Here is a 21,548-nt window from a genome sequence, read left to right on the forward strand (position 1 = left end):
TTTTTCAGTTAAAACTTCTATAGCCTCTTTCTGAACCATCTAAATTTCTATCAATTTAGTGTAGTAAAGACATATTTCACATCCATAGTCATGTTCTCAAACATGCTTTTTATTTCTATGGTGTTTGTAGTTCAGTCTGGAGCAATAATGCACGATGCAAGGAAAATGGAAGAGTCAAAAGATGAAATGAAGTCATTTGGTTGTAAGCAAACAATTCTGAGAAGTTTATTCCTTTGGTTTAGTCTGTCTTCTTTCATTAGCAGAAGACTAATATTTATAACAATCAATATTAAAAAAAAAAGGAAATTCTTTATACCTTAAAGCACAAAGGAAATTCTTTATACCTTAAAGCACAAAGGAAATTCTTTATACCTTAAAGCACAAAGTTTTGTTAGTGGAAAGAATGAATTTCAAAGGTAATTGAACTAGTCTATTTGCAAGCAATCAGAGGCGTCCTACAGTTCTGTCTACATGAATGTAAATGCCCCTGAGTAACATTAAGGGCTTTGTCAGGAAGGCCACTCCTTTCCATGCTTTCCCCAGGTCCACTGTGTCAGTCTCCCCTTCTCTGCTGTGCTGTCAAATCGCTTCCCGCAAATGGTGCCTGCAGAGCTTGATCAGCGCGAAGATGACCAAGAAAAGGACTTTCCACATATGCCGTCGGATCTTTCTCTCCAGTTCCAAGGCAAAACTTTCCAGAGCATTCTGTCTGGCTTCCTGGGCTGCAATTTCCTGCTCTAAGCGCAACTGGTGCAACTGGAGGCTCACTTCCCGCTCCTTCATCCTCTGTATGATTTCTCCCCTGTTCTCAGGAACAATTCCATTCTCTTCAGAGAAGAGTGGCTGGTTGACGCTGACGACTGCCATCAGCACTAGGCACACACGGAAGATTCCCACAGCGATGGCAGATCTTTCCTTGAAAGAGAAAGAAAGATGGAATGACACAAGACTCAGAGTAGGTTCCCTCAGGAAGAGAAGGAAAGAAGCTCTCCACTGGAAGAAAAGCTTTGGCATCCTTACTAGCTGTTAAGGAAACTTTCCAATCTGACCATTCATGCAATTCTGTGGCAGTCACACTTCCAACACCAGAGACTTTAGCTGCTGAAACCGAAGCCCCTTCACAGTGGGAAGCTCCACGGGGCTGATGGGTGTTCCACTTTATTCCTCACACCCCCCCCTCACATGCAGCCACACCAGGTTTCCTTACCGGTTCGGCCCCAGGTTTTCCATAGCAGAGTCTCAGATTTCTTGTTCCATAAAGCCAAGTATTCATGGTGCAGTAACACAGAAGCAAGCCTGAGCTGGGTGCTTCTGAGGAAGATCTCGGACAAACCCTTGGGCTTTTCAAGTCTTGCTGTTCCTACCTTCCTCCCAAGTCTTCGGCTTCTGCCCTCCCTCTCAGTGTCTATCCGTCTCGCTAGCAGGACCAGTCTTCATCTCCTTTGTCATCCAAAAGGTCAGCAATTGCCGGCTCCTTTTGTGTCTGTCAGTGTCCATTCACCTGATGAGTGCCACCCGTCTTTGTGCCCTTTGTTGGTAGTTCACAGCCTCTTGTCTGGGGCTCCCACCCAGAGCTCAATCTGCATTTCAATCTCATCTCACTCCGCAGTTTGCAAACCGAGCTACCTGCACCAGATGACTTCACCAACATAGCCCTGAAAAAAATGCTGGAGTCCAGAGGCACTCCCAAGTGCACACCTGTTGCTGCAAGTTAAAAACCCAACTGCCCAAGAGGCTCGATCAGCAGATGGTGAGGATGAAGGTGAGGAAGATGTGAAACACAGAGCTGCAAAAGGTAAACTGCCATGTTTTAGGCGAGAGAAATTCAGAATTTTAGATGATAGAGGAAACTAAGCGAAGTCAGCCAAGCAGGAGGAGGAGAGGAGGGGCCCCACAAGCTGGTTGCAGGCAGACAAGGGAGACTTCGCCCAGCCGTGCACAAATGGGCTGGGGAGCAGGAATGCACCATCCTGGTTTCCAGCTGCCCTCACCACTTCAAACCCTCCAACTGTCTTGAGCCAAAGCCTAATGAAATCCTGCCTGGCCTCGCAGCTGGGTCCTGGAAGGTCCTGGGGTTCCATCAAGGCCTCCTGGCTCTCCCGAAGCCCTTCCCTTGGCCACATCGGCCAGGGGGTGCATCAGCCCTCCCTCCTTCCCATGTCCTGCTCTGAGCAGATCACGTCCACAGTTTCCCTTCTCCATTTCTGTCCTCAACTGTGAGCCCAAACTGGGCCAGTGGGCTCTGCCCTGACCTCCCAGTGCCTCACAGCCTGCAGGGCTGCTGGTGCCTCTGCTCAGCCAGTGCCACCACACTGCCAGCAGCAGCAGAGAGAGCAACTCCAGCTCAGACCAGCCTGTGCTAGGGAGAGGTACAAGCACTCTTCTGCCTCAGAGCACCATTAGGCTATTTTGGGGTTTGGGAGAGGTCAGAGAGTGTTTGAAATCTCAGTTGCCTCTTCTGAGCAGGTAGAACACTTTCAGAGGATTTATAAAACCTGTTTAGGAAAATGAGGAAGGGTCCTCACTGTTCTCCTTTTTGTCTTGCTATCCAACAAATGAAACACAAATTAGAGCTAACCTGTAACTTCCAATGTACACCTGTTTCTTTGAGGTACTTCTCAATGAGGAAAGTCCAGGTTGCCACCACACCACAGCCAGTGAGAAGGTCAGATGCGAAGCTCTTGCAAACCTGCACTCCTGTTGTGCTTGCTGCAATCCAGCTGGGGAACTTGCAGTTGCTGAGGGTTAAAGCACACTCTGAGACACAGGCTTGGATAGCTGCTGTTATCCAAACAAGCTGGCAGCAACTCCCTTTTCCACTGCAAAGAAAGGCTCCTGTGTTAGATTTGGTAACTTCACCTCTCATTCAGTAGTCTCATTAGTATGAAACGAACTGAAATGAGAATCCTGCATTATGGACTTAAAGCCATCGGCTCTTTTCACTGATTTCAATGTTCTTTAGATTATACAACAGGGTACCTGGGAAGTACTGGAATGGAGTATTTAGGCCTTAGGCACACCTGAGAAAGATGGGTTTCTAAGTCAGGCTATCAGCTTGATTTTCCTCCTGCTTTGAAGCTGCCACATTCACTGCTTCTGTTTAGTCTTTGTTGTAGTGTCTCCTCAAACAGTGAATTCTTCCACATATTATTTGATTCCCACCATGTAAGATAAACTTCCATCCAGGTCTTACTGAAACACAAGCAATCATCCAGTTTGATTGTAGCTGGGGATATATATACCTCACTAAAACAGTGTGATTTCAACACTGGCCTTTGTTTAAAATCAGTAAATTCCTCTGTGAGAGCTGATAGTTGAAATAATAATCTCCAAAATATAGCACACGAACTCAAGCAAAAATGCAAGCTTAGATAGAAACCTGAATGTGGCAGGAGGTTATTTGTCGGAGTCCTGCCTTGGTTCTTGGGCACTCAGGCACACACACAGTAACAAAGAGGGGCAGAGAGCCAGGAGAGAAGGAAGGTAACCCTGATCAAGCACAGCAGCGTAATCATGAAAAACACCTTGGGGATCAAAGGAAGATGTTTGCTTTAAGAGCATGGAGTCACATTCTCATCTCCAGTGGTTCTCTGGTGCTGAAGGAAGGACTACTGGCTTCTCAAATAAACAAGATCTGTTCCTAGTAGTACCTCTCTCTTTCACCAGTTTTTCTTTTAAGTGAGACAATCAACAAAACCCTGGATATGCACATCAAAGAAGTATCACTTCTAACAATGCTTTTTAGTGTAGCAGAAAAAGAAATGTCAGGACAAATAAGCCAGGGAAGATACACATTTTTCTGTTTGTCCCTGAGTGATGGAAAAAACCAGGTGGCACAAATCCCCAAACCCCACTATTTAGAAAGCTTTTCTCCCTTGATCCAATGCACTGTGCCTTTTATCCTGCTCTTGCTGCATCAACTCACATGTGACTAGGCAAAAAGAAACAACACCAATTTTTTGAATCTATAAGCCCCAAAAGCTCTTCACGAGCACAAAGGACCAAAGAGCCCCAGGTTCACACAGCAATCCAGACCTGCAGAGACACTGTGTAATAGTGCTTCCTTTTTTTCTCCTAGCAGAACAAAAACTGCACTTACATCCTGAAAGGAAGAGTCACCAAAGGGCATGCTAGATGACCTAACAGACCTTTTGCATCTTTAATGTCTGATTCAGTGCAAAGAATACAGACCTGTGAATCATTACACTGAGCTGAACAAGCAGTGACACAGCTGGAGCCAAAAGATCTCCAAACATTGCCACTCACCCAAGGCCTTATCACATGCATATAATGAACAGAAAAAGATAATGTGTTTGAGACAGAAACACAAACCAGAAGGCAGAGTGTCAGCCTGATCCCTCCAGTGACATGTTTCTCTACAGAGGTAGAAATCTTTGGGGCAAAGACTGTGTGGGCAGGGGATGGAAAAGAATTCCAAATTCGGTACCTTGCAGGTAGGCGGAGGATCTGATTCATGTTGTAATCATTTGTGATAGCCTGCAGCCAGAAGGCCAAACGCTGTCATCTCCTCAGCTCTCATAAGCAAAAGCAGTGTAAGCTGGATCAATATTTGCAGTGGAAGGTCTCCAGGTGGCACCAACGTGGGCAGGAAATGATGTTGATGAGAGCTGGGCATGACCCAGTGCTGAGCCAGAACCGCAGGATGAGGTTTGGAAGGAATTACTCTGGCAGTGTTGCCACTTCTTACACAGGGCTGTAAAGGGCAGCCCTGGTAATGCATGGTCAATAACAGCATTTTCTCTTTGAGCAGGCTTTCCTGATACCCTGGACAAAGCCCAGCCTATACAATTGCATCCTAATTCCTTGCTGCAGCTGGAGAAAAGGATTCACCCTGCTAGCAAATTCCGTTTAGGGTCCTGGGCGCTCTCTTTATGTGCAGTCCACAAACATGATAATCCACAGTTCTATCTAACTTTAGAAATTTAACAGGCTGAGGCTGCTGAACTTGGCCTGCAATCTCAGATTGATTTCAACAAAACCTAAGGATATGCTTAAGGAATGCATTGGTTTTCTTGAGCTGTTGTCTCCACTTTAAAATAGTGTGCCGATAGATAATTTTAAGTTTGAAATAAGGGTCTTTGCATATGCTTCAGCCCATTTTGTCTATTTTGGGAATAGCCAAAGAATTTGAGACTGAAAAAATAAGTACTAGCAAAATACAGTTGTCTCCTTGTTCCTGAAACAAACACTAAGTCATATATTATCATTGTCATAAAAAAAGACTTCATGGGGACAAAGAGACTCAATGCTACAGCCTGCAGCAAAGATACCATTAATAAAATAAATCACATCATTCACAACTGCAAGTGCTTCACTTTAAAGGCAAAAAATAGGGAGAATAGGACTGTGTGTACTTGGATGAAAGAGTACAATCTGTATCAGTGTACTGCACACGTCAACACTGTTCATACAATGAATAAAGAGGAAATGCAACACAGTCAAATACCTTTATTAATCTTCTGCACAATGACCTTCTACTAAAGTCATATAACCAATGGTCTATATGCTATATAAGCTATCAGATTGCTCCCCCATGAATAAATAAAATTCCTCAGAAAAAAAAAATGAGGATGAAAGCTCAATTATTGGTATCCTTTAAGGCTCATGGGCAAATATTTCAATAAAACATAAGATGACTTGGGGCCAAAAAGGAGCACACTGAAGTTTTTCAGTGTAAGCAGCAAACTGATACCCCTGTTAATACCAATTTCAGCCAAATTTGACATACCACTTGAGATTATTTTTTTTCTTCATGCAAATCAGCTGGATGGAGGACAGAAACCCAAGCAAGTAGTCACATAGAGAGGGAAAATGGATATTATGAAGGAGCAGTTAGACTAACAATACTGACCTACCAGTCAGCTCCTCCACAACTCTGCATTAGCTAAAATGCTGCTGCTTCTCCAGAGAAATACAGAAAGGGAACTAGAAAGTCTTACAAAAGCAGAAGGAAAAGCAGTGTGGATATGAGCATGTGATGGAGATATAGAACACAAACATGTAGGAAAGCTACATTAGCTCTGCTGTGAAAGAAGACTTGCTTTTCTCAAGGATTTTATGGTTGTGCTTTTCAACTGAGAAACAAACAGGCCAAATCCTTTGTCCTGCTAAGGAAATTTGGTGGCAATATAAAGTGCAGTTTTAAATGAGACAGAGGTTCTAGCATAGAGTGCCTGCATCTGAGGAGACTTTGTGTGGTGCCAGTCATCCTACAGCCCCCCTCAAATAGAATGTGACAGGAGCAAGGCTGATCTGAAATGCATTGCATCCACTCTTCCTTTAACACAAACAACTCTAAGTATGCTTAAGGTGGATTTTTGGATAAGAGAGGTTCTGAATTGAAGAGATGCAATAATCTCTCCATATTAGGTCTGAGGTACAGACTGGGACTTACCCATCGGTTTGGTTATTTATATGTTGATGCTATGAAATGTGGAGATAAATGCTTTTTAAATACTAATCAGACTCTCAGACAGCTCACAGATACACTCAGAAACAGTAGGAAAATATTAAAAAGTCCAGAAAGGTTGCTGAAAAAGTGGGATCAAAAGATGAATTTGCTTGAAAAGAAAATGCTTCACTGAGTCTTGAAGGCATAAGTAAAAGCTGAGGGCAGAGTGTGCTCAGGAAAAGACGCCATCAATTAATTCTGTAAATCACAAAGGCTTCTAAACTTTTCTCGATGAGCCCCATCTGGAGAGAGAACAGGGCAAATACAACCAATCTTTACTGCCTTGCAGGGATATAGGGAAAGGTATCTCAGGCCAGGAGCACCACAAACAGGCACACCCCATTTCGGGAGCAGGCAGCCACAGTAAGGGCACACACGACGCAGCCACACACACACACACACACACACGTGCATGACTCTCACCACCAGCGCAGCTCTGCTCTCCACTCAGCTGCTTGGTTCTGGCAGAGACCTTTTGCAGGAGTGTCAGGATCTCCCATCCTCGAGCAAAGGAGCAGCCAGGGGCATCTTTTATGGAGCAGGAACAACCTTCCTAACCTCATACCTTCTACAAAATGGGATAAATGTGGTTTAGCTGCATTAACTCCAGATGAATTAGAAAAATAAGGGCTAATTAAAAATGACTTTAAATCAATTAAGCAAAGAGCTATGATTACATGAACCTATATGGACAACAGGCCTGCTACAAGAGGGCCTGTTTCAAAGTCCATAAGGAAAATTACTTCAAACAGCATCCTTCACAGCTGCATTCCCTTTTATAGCACAGAAGAGATGCATGGTTCTATAAGCAGAAAGCCCAGAAGCAGAGTAAAAACCAAAGAGTTTTTTTATGCCAACAGAAAAAAGGTACACTTTCTTTTCCTGTCCTTTCTTCTTTACACGAACACATTACGCAGTGCCAAAAAAAAAAAAAAAAAGAAAAGAGAAAAAGAGAAGGAAATGAAAAGAAAATGGATCAGTTGAAGCCTCCAGGGAAGATAACCTTCAAAGGAAATTTAGCGGAAAATTGAAGAAAATAGAAGCTGCGATTTCTCTTGTACCTCATGGCTACAGAAATAGATAAGTAGGAGGAAAGGCTGCAAGCAGCTTTGCTCCTTTTTGTGACAAGAGAGAAAGCCCCAGCCCCAGCTATATTCAGTCAGTTCCAAAGGGAAAAAGATAACGAGAAATTAGAAATACCCATGAATAGGTTTGAAGTCTGCTGCTTCTGGACACACATCATTGACAAGAACATGCAATTTCAATACAGATGAGAGAAAGGGGATCAAATGATCAATGTGTGACACACTTAAAAACTCATGGAAACACCCAAGCAAACTTTAAGAAGTTACTAATGTTATCAAACCACCATTAGCCTTTCAGAAACTTTTTCCTATTATTACGGATGTATCTCTGAATAAGTAGAAAACTACTACTTCATCTACAACCCAACACTCCTGAGATCATGGCATTTCGATACAGCTACACTAACAACCAAAATTTACCAGTACATTGCATCAACTTGTTGCTGTCTGCATTGGGAAGGGAGAATCTGGAAAAGGAAAAAAATCATGGGAAAAATCCGAGACAGAAACATCAACATTCATATCTTGACTTGAAATTAGGCACAGTTCCAAGAGACAGGGGTTGTTTTGTTTTGGTTGGGGTTTGGGTTTTCTGACTGTTTGGAGCTTTTTAGAAGGATACAGGCTGAACACTGAGTGAGCAGAGGGCAAGAATTCCAATGTTCCCTTGGCTATACTGTCTTGAATTGGCAGCAGGGAAAAAGACTGGTGGTTTTTTATGGTTTCTAGGCTTCATTAATTTGCCTGTTGTGGCAGTGTGTCCCTGAAGTGGGGAAGTCTGCTGGAGGGAGAAGAAGGCACAGAAAGAAATGTGATATTGCTTTCTTTAAAATGAGGGAGAAGGACGAGGGATTAGCAGAGCCCAGAAATATAGGTGCTGGTAATACGTGCAGGGGAAAATCTGGCCCTCACGCCCTGCCTGAGACCAAACCATCCACTGTTGGGCATCCTTTGGTACTTGCAGAATTAAAGTTGATCCCAACAGCAGGAATCTTAGCAAAGGGTAGCCATGGAAACAAGGCACTCCTACCAAGAAAAAAAAAAAAAGGCTTTTCTGCATCATTAAGGGACTTGCTGGTCACACCTCATTTTCTCTTACACATTTCCACTGTAAACAATTAAGCATCTGCAGTTTCAAGATGACATTTGGAAATTACTTGAATCCTTCAAAGCAGTCTTTTCACAGGTAAGGCTGCTCTTTCTTGGAGAAAAAGTAGACATTGTTCCAATTGTCCAGTTTCCTTCCATGGATGCTGGCTTGTGACCAGCAGTGGCAGTAGTCTTGCAAAACAAATAAATCTTTAAACAATAAGCTCCAGATTAAAAGCCTGAGAGGATCCCCTGTGACCCATCCAGAAATAAGAGCATTACAGAGAGGGCTGGAGACCAGTGGTGCAGAAAGTTAAGTCGCTGGAGACATGAGTTCATATTTGATGCATGGGTAGAGGTGAAATGGGCTTCAGCCCTCAGACACTTCAGGGATTTGTTCCAACTGCAGCACTCCCGAAGTAGCCATTTCCTGATGAAAAGAGTCTAAGGACTGAAGTAATGGAGGTGCTGTAGGCAGAAACAACTGAGGTTCAACAGCAGCACTGTGTGGAAAATCACACTCAGTACCTGCTTTGTTTGTTGTCAAAAGTACCATGAAGTACCTGTCATCTTTGGGTTTAAATACCAACCACATGAGTGCAATCAGAGTAACACTAAACCTGGAGTGGGTAATTTCTGCTGCTGACCAGTGAAAGATGCATATTTCCCCTTTTTATCTCTCTCAGAATCAGATAACATCTGCTGGCAACCCTCCCTACCAAGGGCACAACTATATATTCCTTGGGACATCCAGAGGAATACAAGCAGCATGAGGACATGTGCTGTGATGGAATGTGTGTATGCAAAGTAAGGTGTGGTGCCTCTCACCTTGAAAACTTAGAAAAGCAAAACATGGGCAGTCCACTCTCAGCTGTCATTGATGGGAAATCGATTCTACGCCAGCATCATCAAAAAAGAAGTAGTTGTTCCAAAAAAACAGAGGAGTCAGTTGTCATCTTTCTGAAGCTGCTGTTCCTACCAAGTGCACACACAGCACAAGAGAGAAACACAAGTCCTTTTAGCAGCACCCTCCCTACGCCATGACCCGGCTCTGCTCAAAGGAGGAAAGGAAAATCCCAAGCAGAGTGAGAGGCCTCGAGCAGCCACATTCCCCACTTCTTTCATGCACACAGCCAGCACCATCACACACAGCACTGTCCTCCAGGGAACCGACCACCACGCTCACTGGTTGCTGCTCAGGACCTCAGGTGCATTTGCCTGGTGAAAGGAGAACAATTTAATTTAAAATGTACTAATATCTCACAGCCAACTGCCTATGAAAAAGGAATGCTGTTACAGATTCCTGCCTTGTATGAGGCACTGGATCAGTAAAACCAGGTCCCTTTCTATTAAAAACAAAGCAGAAAAAATACAGCTAACAAGGTGGGTGCATAAAAGGATTTTCCCCTACAGCTGACACTGAATCTAAATTAAACTAAATTGTTCTCATAATTTGAAACCTCTGGTTTCTCCATAATTACAGTGTTGTGAAATGAGCAGGAACAGCTAATATATACCCACAGGGAAAAATTACATTTAGTGACCCTATAATGATCCAGGATGAAGAAGATGCAATAAAGGAACCCACAGCATTCACTAATGAATAAGGCCAGTAAGAAAGGAGGAAGCTAGACTTAATGAATGTATATAGGATTTTGATGTAGAAGCTGCAGGCAGAAGGAGTCAACAGTCGTATTCCAGCAAGGGTCTATTAAAAATGAACCATTCTGCTAAATACTAATCTTGGCCTCATCTGATTTTAGAGTGACTGCTTCCATCTGTTTTCCCTTGCACCACTGAACGGTCTTTCTGTTGACCATCAAAATTAAAACAATCTCTCAGTGATACTGTGTTCTCCACTTTTTGTCTGTTATTATTCTGGGCCTCTTAAGCGCTTTTTTTAAAAAAAAAGTATAAGCAAACCACTAACACAGGTGATTATGGAAAATTACAGAATGTTAGAAGGAATTTCCTGTGCTACACACACTCTTCCCTTGTTTCTTTCTCCCAATTCTTTGCTCCTTGGAGAATGAGAATATACATATCAGTAGGTAAAGAGAAGGCAAAAATCCTTCAAAGCCTGTGTTAAGGTCTTGCTCAGATAACACAGTCTTAACCCATGCACATCATGGTCCAAACATGTCTAGCATGTTTACAAACACTCTGTCCCTGTCTCCATAAAGCTTATCTGACAATCTACATAGGGTTCAAATCACAGTTTTACAGTGGGAAGAGTTTGTCTACTTAACACAGTGCTCTGGCTAAAGCCCAGTGTGAGGGGTCCCTTTTGGGAAAGGCGAGTTCCCCTTCGCTGACGTAGTTCACACCAATTAAGTTGTGGTTGCACATTTGCACTGTACCAACAAGGAGTTTGATTTGTGTTCATGCTTTGACATGCAGATATGAAAGCAGAGAATAAGCTTTAGCCTGCTCCAGCATCATTAAAGAACGCAATAGTCCATACATGCAAACTCTATCCTGCCTACTTAACACTCCTACCTTACAGGATTAAATATACACTTGCCTGTAGTGTATAATTACAACTGGTATCAAAACCTGACACTGTATTTGAACTGCTTCATAACATTTCAGAGAAGGGTGAGCATCATAGCTGCCATTTTCTTCCGTGAGAAACACTTCTCCTGCCCCTCAGGAACTAGGCATCTACTAGTGTTTTTAACTGGTAGAAAAGATGAATTGTTCAGAAAGTAATATTCTAAAGAATTTTCGAAAAATTATAATCTTTAGAAAATTATTCTTAGAAAATTTGAATTCTTCATTTAGTTTTCTGGCATTACAAACAGTATAATAGGCAGCAAACAACTAGATGATTGGCATTTTGATTGTGCATTAAAAACTCCTCACTGATAAGTAAAGAGTGTAAGACTTCCCGTACAAAAGTTTCCAGCCCATACCTTTCTTATACTCAGGGCTAACAACAGAAGTTAATAAATATCTCAGAGACTCATTTCATCTCGCACCAATCTGCTAGATGAAGAATTGTGAAGCCATTTATTCTGCAAAATCCCATTAGTTTTTGATAAACTCTTTTGGACAAACGGTAATTTTGAATGATTCACCTGAACAAAATAACGTCCCCACACTTTCAAAATGCCATTGGGGTGAGGTCAGGCAGAGAATGAGTCTGCCAGGGTAAATGACTGCATTTGTCTCCTGTCAGAGTCCTTCTCTTTGGGCACAGAAAGTACTTCCATAGGATTAGTGGCTTGACAGAGATCAAGAAAATTGATTGATTTTTAATTTTCAGGAAGTTTTCAAAAATTTAGATTTATAGATCCTTTTAAAAAGCTTCAGATGCTCTGAGAGTACATGGGCCTGTGTGTGGATGGGGAAGTGCTCATCCCTGTAGGTTTTACTGATGTAGGAGAACCAAAGAACACCCTTCTGTCACTTATATGCTGCTACATTATATACAGTAGCAAACATTTGTGGAAGGAAACATACAGTACCTGGGTTTCAAAATACAACACAGTCCTTGGCAGAGACCCCTAATCCCTTTTAGATGAGAGCTGCAAAGCTTTTATGTTGAAACAGGCTTTCCAGAACAAAGTAACCACTACACCCTCCTGAAACACACTACTAAAACAAATCAAATGTATTTTTTTAAAATTCAACCTCACATTAGCCCCCCTCGGCAAATTTGCAAGTGATACAAGGGGTACATGCTAAGGATATCAGCTGGGGCCCTGACAACAAGACAGCCAGTAATAACTGCTACTCCAACCATGGGTAGCACCTGGTCTGCAGATAATGTAATGAATACAACCCTCCCAAGGCCCTCGGGTCCATTCCTCCTTGACCTTTTCCCTCAGGGAGCAACAGTCCAGCCTCAGCCAGCTCCAAGCCTCTTGTGCTCCAGGTTTCAAGATTCCATCTTGCTTATCCTTCCAAGAAGCTCTACTCTGGCTCCAACTGGGACACCAGGAAGCTTCCTCACCAGTTCAGGACCACCCTCTAGGGAATGACAACCTTCCTTGTCTGATCTGATGTACTAGTCCCAAACCTAGCACCGAGGAAACTTGAATTAACACTCAGTTACTGCACTGCTGACATTGCAGTGTAGCTGTGCATGAAGTGATATTTCCTTGGATCCAAACTGCAGGACAGAGATGATCATCGGTTATCCTCAAGCTTAGATCCTGCTTTCATTACATAACTCAAATTCTGCATGGAAAGGACTAAGACAAGACCCATTTCTCCAAGTAGCTGCTTAAGTTATGAAAGTTGAGACCTAGTGGAGCTTCAGAGAGACGGGTATCTTTTGCTCAGTCATAAGCACAAGAATTAATTTCAGACACAGGGACATAACATATATACAAGCAGTCAAACAAAAATGCATTGGATTGCCATTGGGAAATCTACACCATTCAGATGGATTTTGAAATGGTTACATGAAAGCCCTCTATGTGACTGGCACCAATTCAACATACTTCTCAGATGAAAGGATTTTATGTGATAACCTATAATGTTAGAGCTATATCACAACTAAGGCTGCCATCAAAAAACATGAAGAGACAAGTGATTGTAATACCTGCATCACTTACATCACCCAGGAAAACTCTGATCACATGATGCAGACCCGCACCACAACATAACTCTGTTCCCACTGTCATTCACACTTTCCATGTAGTAATGCTTTAGGGCAGAAACCTTTGTGAACGAGCATTGCCAGAAGCTTAACAGACAGCATCATTTCTTTAGATGTCATTGCATTTCCAAGCTCCTAATTAATTAAATGCAATTTTAGCTTACTTTAAAAATATATTGTAAAGTTCAAAACTGAACAGCTCAGGGACACTAACCTTTTTCACAAAGGTAACTATTGGATAGTATCACAGAAAGCTGAAGAAATTAACTCCTCCCAAAAGCCTAATCAAGAAGGGTCAGTTAAACCTTTCAAGGGGCATTTAAGTGTTCTTTGGAGGAAGATCCACTCCACTGCTCTTCCCTTTTTCAATGAATAGAGCCCTTCTGCCTTTCCCTGGGTGAAGTATACGTCAATTTGCAGACTCTCCTTACAACAGCAAGATCTGGTCCTCGAGGCTTCCCTTGATCAGCTTGGTTTTTTGCAACCTGAAGGAACCAAAGACTGATGCAGTAAACTGAAGCATAGAATCATGGAACTGTTGAGGTTGGAAGGAACCTTTAAAAGTCATCGAGTCCAATGCATGGCTCACAGTACCCCTGGCAGTGAACACAAACGATTGCTGCTGCCGGGAGATGGAATGGGTGAGCTGGCAGGACAGCCAGGAGGGGAGCATGGGACTCCCAGCTGATGGCAGGTGCAGAGGCTGGGACTGGTGCTCCTGTGATGTTAGTGCCATGGTGATATGGAAGGGAATCCATGGTCAGTAGTGTCAGGAGAGCTGTGTTGGAGGTGGACCCACTTCCATCTGTTCTTGATCCATGTGTGGATGGACCCACCTCTGTGGGCTCTGCACTATGAGCCAAACGGTACATGGGGCTGATTGCACCCCATCTGAAACCTCCCCCTCTTCCTCTGCGGTTCCTGCAGCCACACAAAGATGGGCAGCCACATGTTTTGGTCTTGGACCTCTTGGTTTCAGGCATCCTTGGAACCTGCGGGCCTAAACTCAGCCAACTGCCTCGCTCCCTGTACTTTTAAGGCCCAGAACAAATGGCAGCAAGATGGCTTGTGACATCAGGAGACCACTGTTATGGGGATGTATGTCATGAAATATGGCTGTTTGGGGACTGTGGCCTGAAAGAAGGGGAAGAGTTAGGGAGGTGAGGGCTCCATTCCTGAAGATTGCTCTCCTGTGCCCTTCCGCTGCCCCTTCTTGTGCCTGGGCTCCAGCCCCTTCCTCATCCTGTGCCTGTGTTCCCCTGGACAAGATGATGGCAAGGGTGTTGCAGGAGGGTCAGGGATCCCCTCAAAGGCATTGAAATAGAGACTTGGTACAGCCCTTTAAAAGTGCATTTGGCCCTCTGCATCCAGGGATGTGAACATAATTTAACATGATAAGTATTAAAAGAGAAGGACCTTCCAAACTACTGCCTACAGATGTCAACAGGACTATTGCATCTGCCCTCCAAAAGTGGTTGTGCCTGTTTCTGTTCAAGACAGGAATTGGAAAACAGAGCTAGAAAATACACTTTCACTGTAACAAACAAGGTGTTGCACAAGTCTTTTCGCTTCAGGCGGCATGAGAGCAGCAGGACAAACTTGTCAAGCCCAGCTTTCAATTATCTATCCATTTCCTTTCCTTACCTCGTGGGAAAGGTCACCAGAAACACACTAGGCTGACACTCTTGCAAATTGGTCCTGCAACTGCTAAACAACACCTTCACACACCCAACTGTCTAGTAGCTTTTTCATGTGTCAAAAACTAGTCTTGCTGTGCTGAGAGCTTACTGACTTCATATTAAACTACAGCAAAATGTAATCACAGCACAGAGCTGGCAGAGTCTCTGTTCTTCTGACAGCCAGCTGCTTACCAGAACATCACTGCAAGATGTGTTCCCAGCCATCCAGTTCCCAGTTCTGTCTTTTTGCACCCACCCAGAGCTTTCTCTGAAACCTGCTTACGCTCACCCACTTCCCATTTATTGATGAGGAAGAAAGTGGATACTGTTGCAGAAGCACAACAGCAACTGAGGTTTCATACAGAACTTTTCACCAACAGATCTCAGAACTCATCACAACAGAGGCAACATATCTCCTCAGCTGTGAAATTGAGGCCCTAAGGTGATTTCCTGGCTATATTAAAAAAAAAATTGCAGAACTCTGTTTCATTCAAGACCTACTCCCATATAGCTTCCATTAAATACTGCTACAAAAATTAGTTACAAGGTTTAGAAAACATTGTTGCCTCAATTACAAACTCCACTAATTTCCAAGAAAACTGGTAATGCAAAAATATGTTGGTAAAAAAAAGAGCAAAGGTTGAACAAGATTTGCATCTTTGTTATTTATGTGCTTTAATATATATAACTTGGGAAGTTAGGGGCTACTTTGCTTCCAGAAATGAAAGTATGTATTTGTTAGGGCTTGTATCTTCATGCTGTACAGTAACACATGAGGAATTGGTTGGAACGGACACAATTCCTGGTTTTTCACTTAATTAACAAATGCATTCCATAGCCTCACATGATCCGTATTTTCCACAAATATTAAGCTTGACTGATTAACTGATAAATGTCTTCATCTGCTTTTAGCATCTGCATGCTGCAAGAACAGGTTTCTCTGGCGTTCCATACCTCTCCCGAAGTGACACTGTTTCTACGGCAACGTTCGCATTTATTAAGGCTGCACACAGTAGCACTGCTGAACTTGCCTGTCTGAAAGTGTAAGTGAGAACAGGCGTAGGAAAAAACACCTGTTCTTACTTATGGAGTAGGCACACAAACCCTGGAATAATTGTATCTCATGTTAAGGATGCACTAACATAGTCTTACCTGCTTTAAAATACAAGCACTAGAGTATGGACAGGTCAAATACCTTAAGGTCTTAATAGGTTATTTTCTTGCACCTTTGTAAAAGAAAGTTTTTTATGGCATTAAAAAAAAAAAAATCTCATATAGGAATCCAAGGCAATTCCTCATAATCTGAGCGAAAGAGGAATCCCTTTTTCATGATGGAAACATTTACATCATGTAAGTAAACCACAAGAAAGAAAACGTCACCTTTGTCAATCACCTTGTTGGTTTCTACATGCCAGAAATTTAGGCAAGAGACAGACATTTGTTTCATTGGGCAGTACAGGATGGCACAGGGAGCCAGCTACCATGTTTAGGATGAAATTGCTCTTCTGAGACAACCTCTACCGAGTCCATGCTGGATGAACCAGAAAAGCAGAATGCTCCTGCAGTGGGGTTTTTACTGGCAGGTAGGTGCTATCTGAGCAGGTCAACACTTGCCTGAATGAAGCCTAGTAAACTGGGGAAGACTGGATTTATAGAAATAGGGGGTTTAGGAGTGGGTGCAGTCAGCAGGACTCTCCCTGGGCACAGGTGTAGGACCCTGCAGACAGTAATATCTGCTTTGCTGCATGTGCCACAAGTTATAGATTCAAGCTACCTTCTCTTCTTCTCCCTCAAGCTCAGTCATGGATGAAGGGGTACAGGATCCTTTAGGATGACAACATTTCAAAGAACCATAGCTATCGCAGAATAAGAATTCACTCTTTCTCCTCAGGAAAATAATACATATGGATCTAATTGTAAGGAGCCAGTGAACACCATCACTTTCTACATGATGACAACCTCAGCTGTACCAACCAAATAAACTGGGACACTTGCCTTACACGTTGGTATCAGATCTGTGGTATCAGATCCCATAATTAAGTGGGCCATTTCAAGCTGCAGTTTTCAGATATTATAATATTGTAAACAAGCAGAGATGTTGCTTAGAGCCCTAACAGACCGAAGCCCAGAGCATAACTCCCATCTGGTACAAGGAACTGTACCTTTGGTCTCTTGACAAGATGCCTCATGACACTGAGTAGCACCTTACTGACAGGGACAGGAACAGCCTGAGTGATGTCCATGCATGGGATAATTCCAGCTACTTCTCCACCAGCAGCCACTGAATGAGGTAGGAAAGACAGAGACTAGTTAATGCTTGAAGTGAAGCTCAAGAAGACACCAACTTGGAGATAGCTTTGATTGGGTCTGACCTGTTGCCTTTCTGGTACCATTTGTCCAGGCTCAGTCTTACCTAGGAATGAAGCTGTCACCAGGTCCTGGTCCCACGTGCACATCACACATACAGACCTAACTGCTGGAGGTCCTGGCAGCCACGTTGCAAGTGAGGCACCAAGACAGTGCCCTGGTTCACAATTTCAGCCCAGTCCCACCGGGAGAAAACTGCATTAAGGTCAAGTGCATACCACAAGACTATTATAGGTACAAATTAGATTCACACCTAAACCCACGCACTAAAACAAATGAACTCAGGGGTTTTCACAGTGCCCACAGGTCCCACATCCTTTAGTTTTACAGGTAAAAAAGGGAGAACCCTGCAACAAGCTGGGACACCTCTGAAGTGACAATGCTACTCTCCAGAGTTTGAAGAGGCTTATGCAGTCTTATACCATTCATCCACCATTTCTTGCCCCAAAAAAGAATTTCTGCTAAGTGGTGTATGCTTCTGCACATAAACGACCCTCTCATGTGTTTCAGTCATAGCTCAAAGAGGAAACTGGCCCATTTGCACCAATGAATTCAGTGGAGATTGGAAAAAACACAGAATTTCATTTGAAAAACAATTAAAAGCAGGGACACCTATGCAACACATCATGGTAGTTCTGGACAGGTCATGTAGAGATCTACCATTGTCAGTGACAAGTATTTAAAATCAAGGAAGGAAAAAATGAAAGTACATGGGAAATCACATCTAAGTGAAATTTCTACAAAGTAGTAAAACATTTACATATAGCTTAAGAATGACCCAGTGGAAGTAATTCTTTATTCTTGTATCTGAATATGAGTGACAGAAATTATTCAGAAAGATCAGGTTAAAAACTCGTTACTGCATTTTGAAATTCAAAATGGTCATTTCTGTAAAAGAAAATGGTTTTCTAACCTTTTCAAATACGTATGTTAGTTGTCATCTCCAAACTTTGAAAGTAACTGAAATTAGAAGCATGATAAAATTCTTACAACTCTTTCTGGTACAGTAAAACCTTAGAAAAAGAAGAGACCACATTTTAAGTGAAAAGATGCTCGTGTGAACACCTCTCGTAGAAGACTAGACCTTTGATCAGGTATTAGAGAAAAAACATGAAACATCAAACCTGAAAGACACTGTGAATAAGATGTAGGAACAGTGAGACCCACTAATACTACTTTTGTGTTGGGGCCAGGATAACAATAGGCTTAGTATATTCTGCTTCCCCTAAATGAAATTCCAGTGAAAGAGAGAGCAAAATAGGCATTTGCAAGCTACAGAAACTGCAGATTTTACACCTATCCAAAGTAACTGGTTTTTACTGCCCCCAATAACTCAATTATAAAATGTCTACATTTTTTATATATATATAAAATATTTATATTTTATAACCAAATTATGAAATGTATGCAATCTATAGCTATAAGAATTATGTCAACCTTTCAAAACAAAAAAGTCACATTTTGGCAGAAACTCCATTCTATTCTTGACAATTGTGGATTCCTCTGATGAAATATACTGCACTGATGAAACAAAAAATGCTAGAGTGTAGAAAAGGTTAAAAATCACAAGCCATAGAATACACACAAAAAAAAATCCAGGAGAAATATCTAGTGAAATACAAGGGATATTTACGGCTTTTGCTCAAACAGAAAATGGCCTAGATTAGTATTACAAATGTACAGGCAAAGTTACAGCTAGAATTTCTTATATTACACCTATATCCCTTTCTTAATGAACTTGTTATCACGTCTTTCAAGCAGGAGACCCTCCCTAGGCCAGCTGTTTACAGCCAAATCTCTCTCACTGTGCTTCAGAACAGCAAAATCTCCAGAGAGAAGGCAGCGTTCGAACAGATGTACTGTATTAGTAATTTGAGCTGTGAATCGCTGTGCACTGCTTACACTTAGCTAGGCAACCTAAAAATACACAAAAAACAACTGAAAGTGACCCCAAGAGCGGGCCAAAATTACTCTGTATTGCTTATATGATGAAAATTGCAGCAGATCCCTGTAGCAGATCCTTCACTTTCTTCATTAAGTTAAAAAAATCCAAACCGAAAAAACACCCTACCAAAATTTATCCGTTGCGAGATAGCACCCCCTGGTGTAGCAACACGTGAAAACCTGAATGAATTTGTAAAACACCTTAACTTTGTGATGGAGTGCAGCTAACTAGTAGGATTAACTGACTGGGTCTTTCCTCGACACTCCAGCTGCAGTTCTGTGCTGAAAAGTGCACGATACAGAGCAAACACTCCTCACACAAGGCTTCACATTTCTCAGAGGTGCATAAAGCTGCCTCTACAGAACCACTGACAAATTTTTCTGAACATCAGTGTACAAATTAAGTTTCTCTGTGGCCTTTTTTTTTTTACATTACCTATAAAATTTCTATGAATCCAGTCTTCCTAGTCATGCTTCCTTAGGAAGAGTTCTTCCTCTTCCAGATAATTGAGAGTTGCCTATATCACACCTGTTGCCAGATGGACATTCCTGCTTTTCATGTTATCACTAAATAAGACAAATATAAATTCTCATGAGGCCCTGAGTAAAGAAACCTGGCCCTGACTCACAGCAGCAGGGACATCAGGAGGAGGGGCATAGGAGAGAATTGGCCTCCTGCTATGCCAGCACTGCATCCTACAATGACTTCATAAAACTTTTAATGGAAAACCAGCAAGCTTTCTTGCTCAGTTTACTCCTCCTGGTAATTTATTCCCGTTCTTAACAAAGTTTCTGAAATCAGAGCTGTGGAATAACACTACCTTAACCCAAGCACTGTGTATGCAATACACACTGGTGTGCAGAACACAGGTTATAGTAACCTCCTCGTACAAAGTTCTGAACAATTCAGCAGATCCACAGCTGCACAAGAGCTTTTACTGCAATGAAAAAGCTGCAAGTGGATCCTCAAATAGGATAGTCTGTGCAAGATATTCCTTTGTATGCACAGAACCAGAATCAGTTTGCTACTGAGCAAAAGCTTAGACAAAATGTAATAGGAAAGATATAAAAAAGAAGGGAATTTCACCTCTGAAGTATAGACATGAAACACATATCTAATTTTTTTTAGCGTTCAGGCTACTGAAAAAATGTACACCCTCAATGAAAACGTCCGTATAAAACCAATTCTGGAGGAGAGCTACTGAAACACATGGCAGGTGGAAAATGAATCCTAAAGTCATGGTAGGTTCTGCCAAACAGGTGTTTTTTCATGTCCTTCCCTAAAATCCAGATAGCAAAAGATATCCTAAACAAAATTATGTGCCCCTCCCAGCTGACTAAGAGTCACTTGAAATTCGGATGTCTGCACATGTCAGGATGTTTTTCTACTCTCCAATGAGGACAGCAGATTGTGACTGAAACAAGGCTTCAATAACAAATACTGTAAGTCATTCTCCTTCTCCCAAAATGTCCTTTCCTTGGCTGTGGTCAGCAAATCCATCTCATTCAAACCAGTCAGTACACACACAGCTATGACTCAGTCTCTGTTAGTGTCTTACTACTCACAGCATCTTCACGGAGAGATGAAACCACTCACTGGAGTTTTTACAGGATTTTCTCTTCTCTTGGTTTGGCTTAAAGTGATTGCAGAATGAGGTCCCTCACATGCACCCCCCAAGCAGCATACCAATATCCATGGAATTTCACAGGAGCTCACACACAACACACCTCTAGTGATTTTCTCCCATCACCACCCTCCACCCCCAAATTATGAGGTAGAAAGCAGTTAAGATCACAATCTGATTATGTCTACTACATCCTTGTGAATCTGGCATAACTTCCCAGAACAGAATACAACTGCTGTGGGATCATGCAGACACATAACTACATTACTGAGGCAGATCTGCCTACCCAGAGCTTCAGCTCTTGCTGGTATCATGTTGTGAATGAGCTGGAGCTTTCATTAAAAATAATGGCAGAGCCAAAAAGGGATTTCAAAACATGCAAAACAAACAGCTCATTCAGCAAAACCACAATGCACTAACTTACTGATTTACTGTCTCTAACATCTGCTGGAATACAAGAGCTGGATACCCCCACAACAGCAGGTGAAGGCTTTTAAAATTGCACTGTCATGATACTTAGTGTTAACAGTATCTATTGTTTATAAACAAAACAAGTGTTACTGCAACCTGTGCATTTCATTGCCACATTCGATGCTCTCAGAAGTGCAATAGGTAATCAGAGCCTTCAGAAGCTACTTTCAATTATTTTCCCTGCTCACAGAAACTCATGGCAAGAGC

The sequence above is a fragment of the Pseudopipra pipra genome, chromosome 6 (assembly GCF_036250125.1).
Source record: "Pseudopipra pipra isolate bDixPip1 chromosome 6, bDixPip1.hap1, whole genome shotgun sequence".
In the NCBI taxonomy this organism is placed as follows: Eukaryota; Metazoa; Chordata; class Aves; order Passeriformes; family Pipridae; genus Pseudopipra; species Pseudopipra pipra.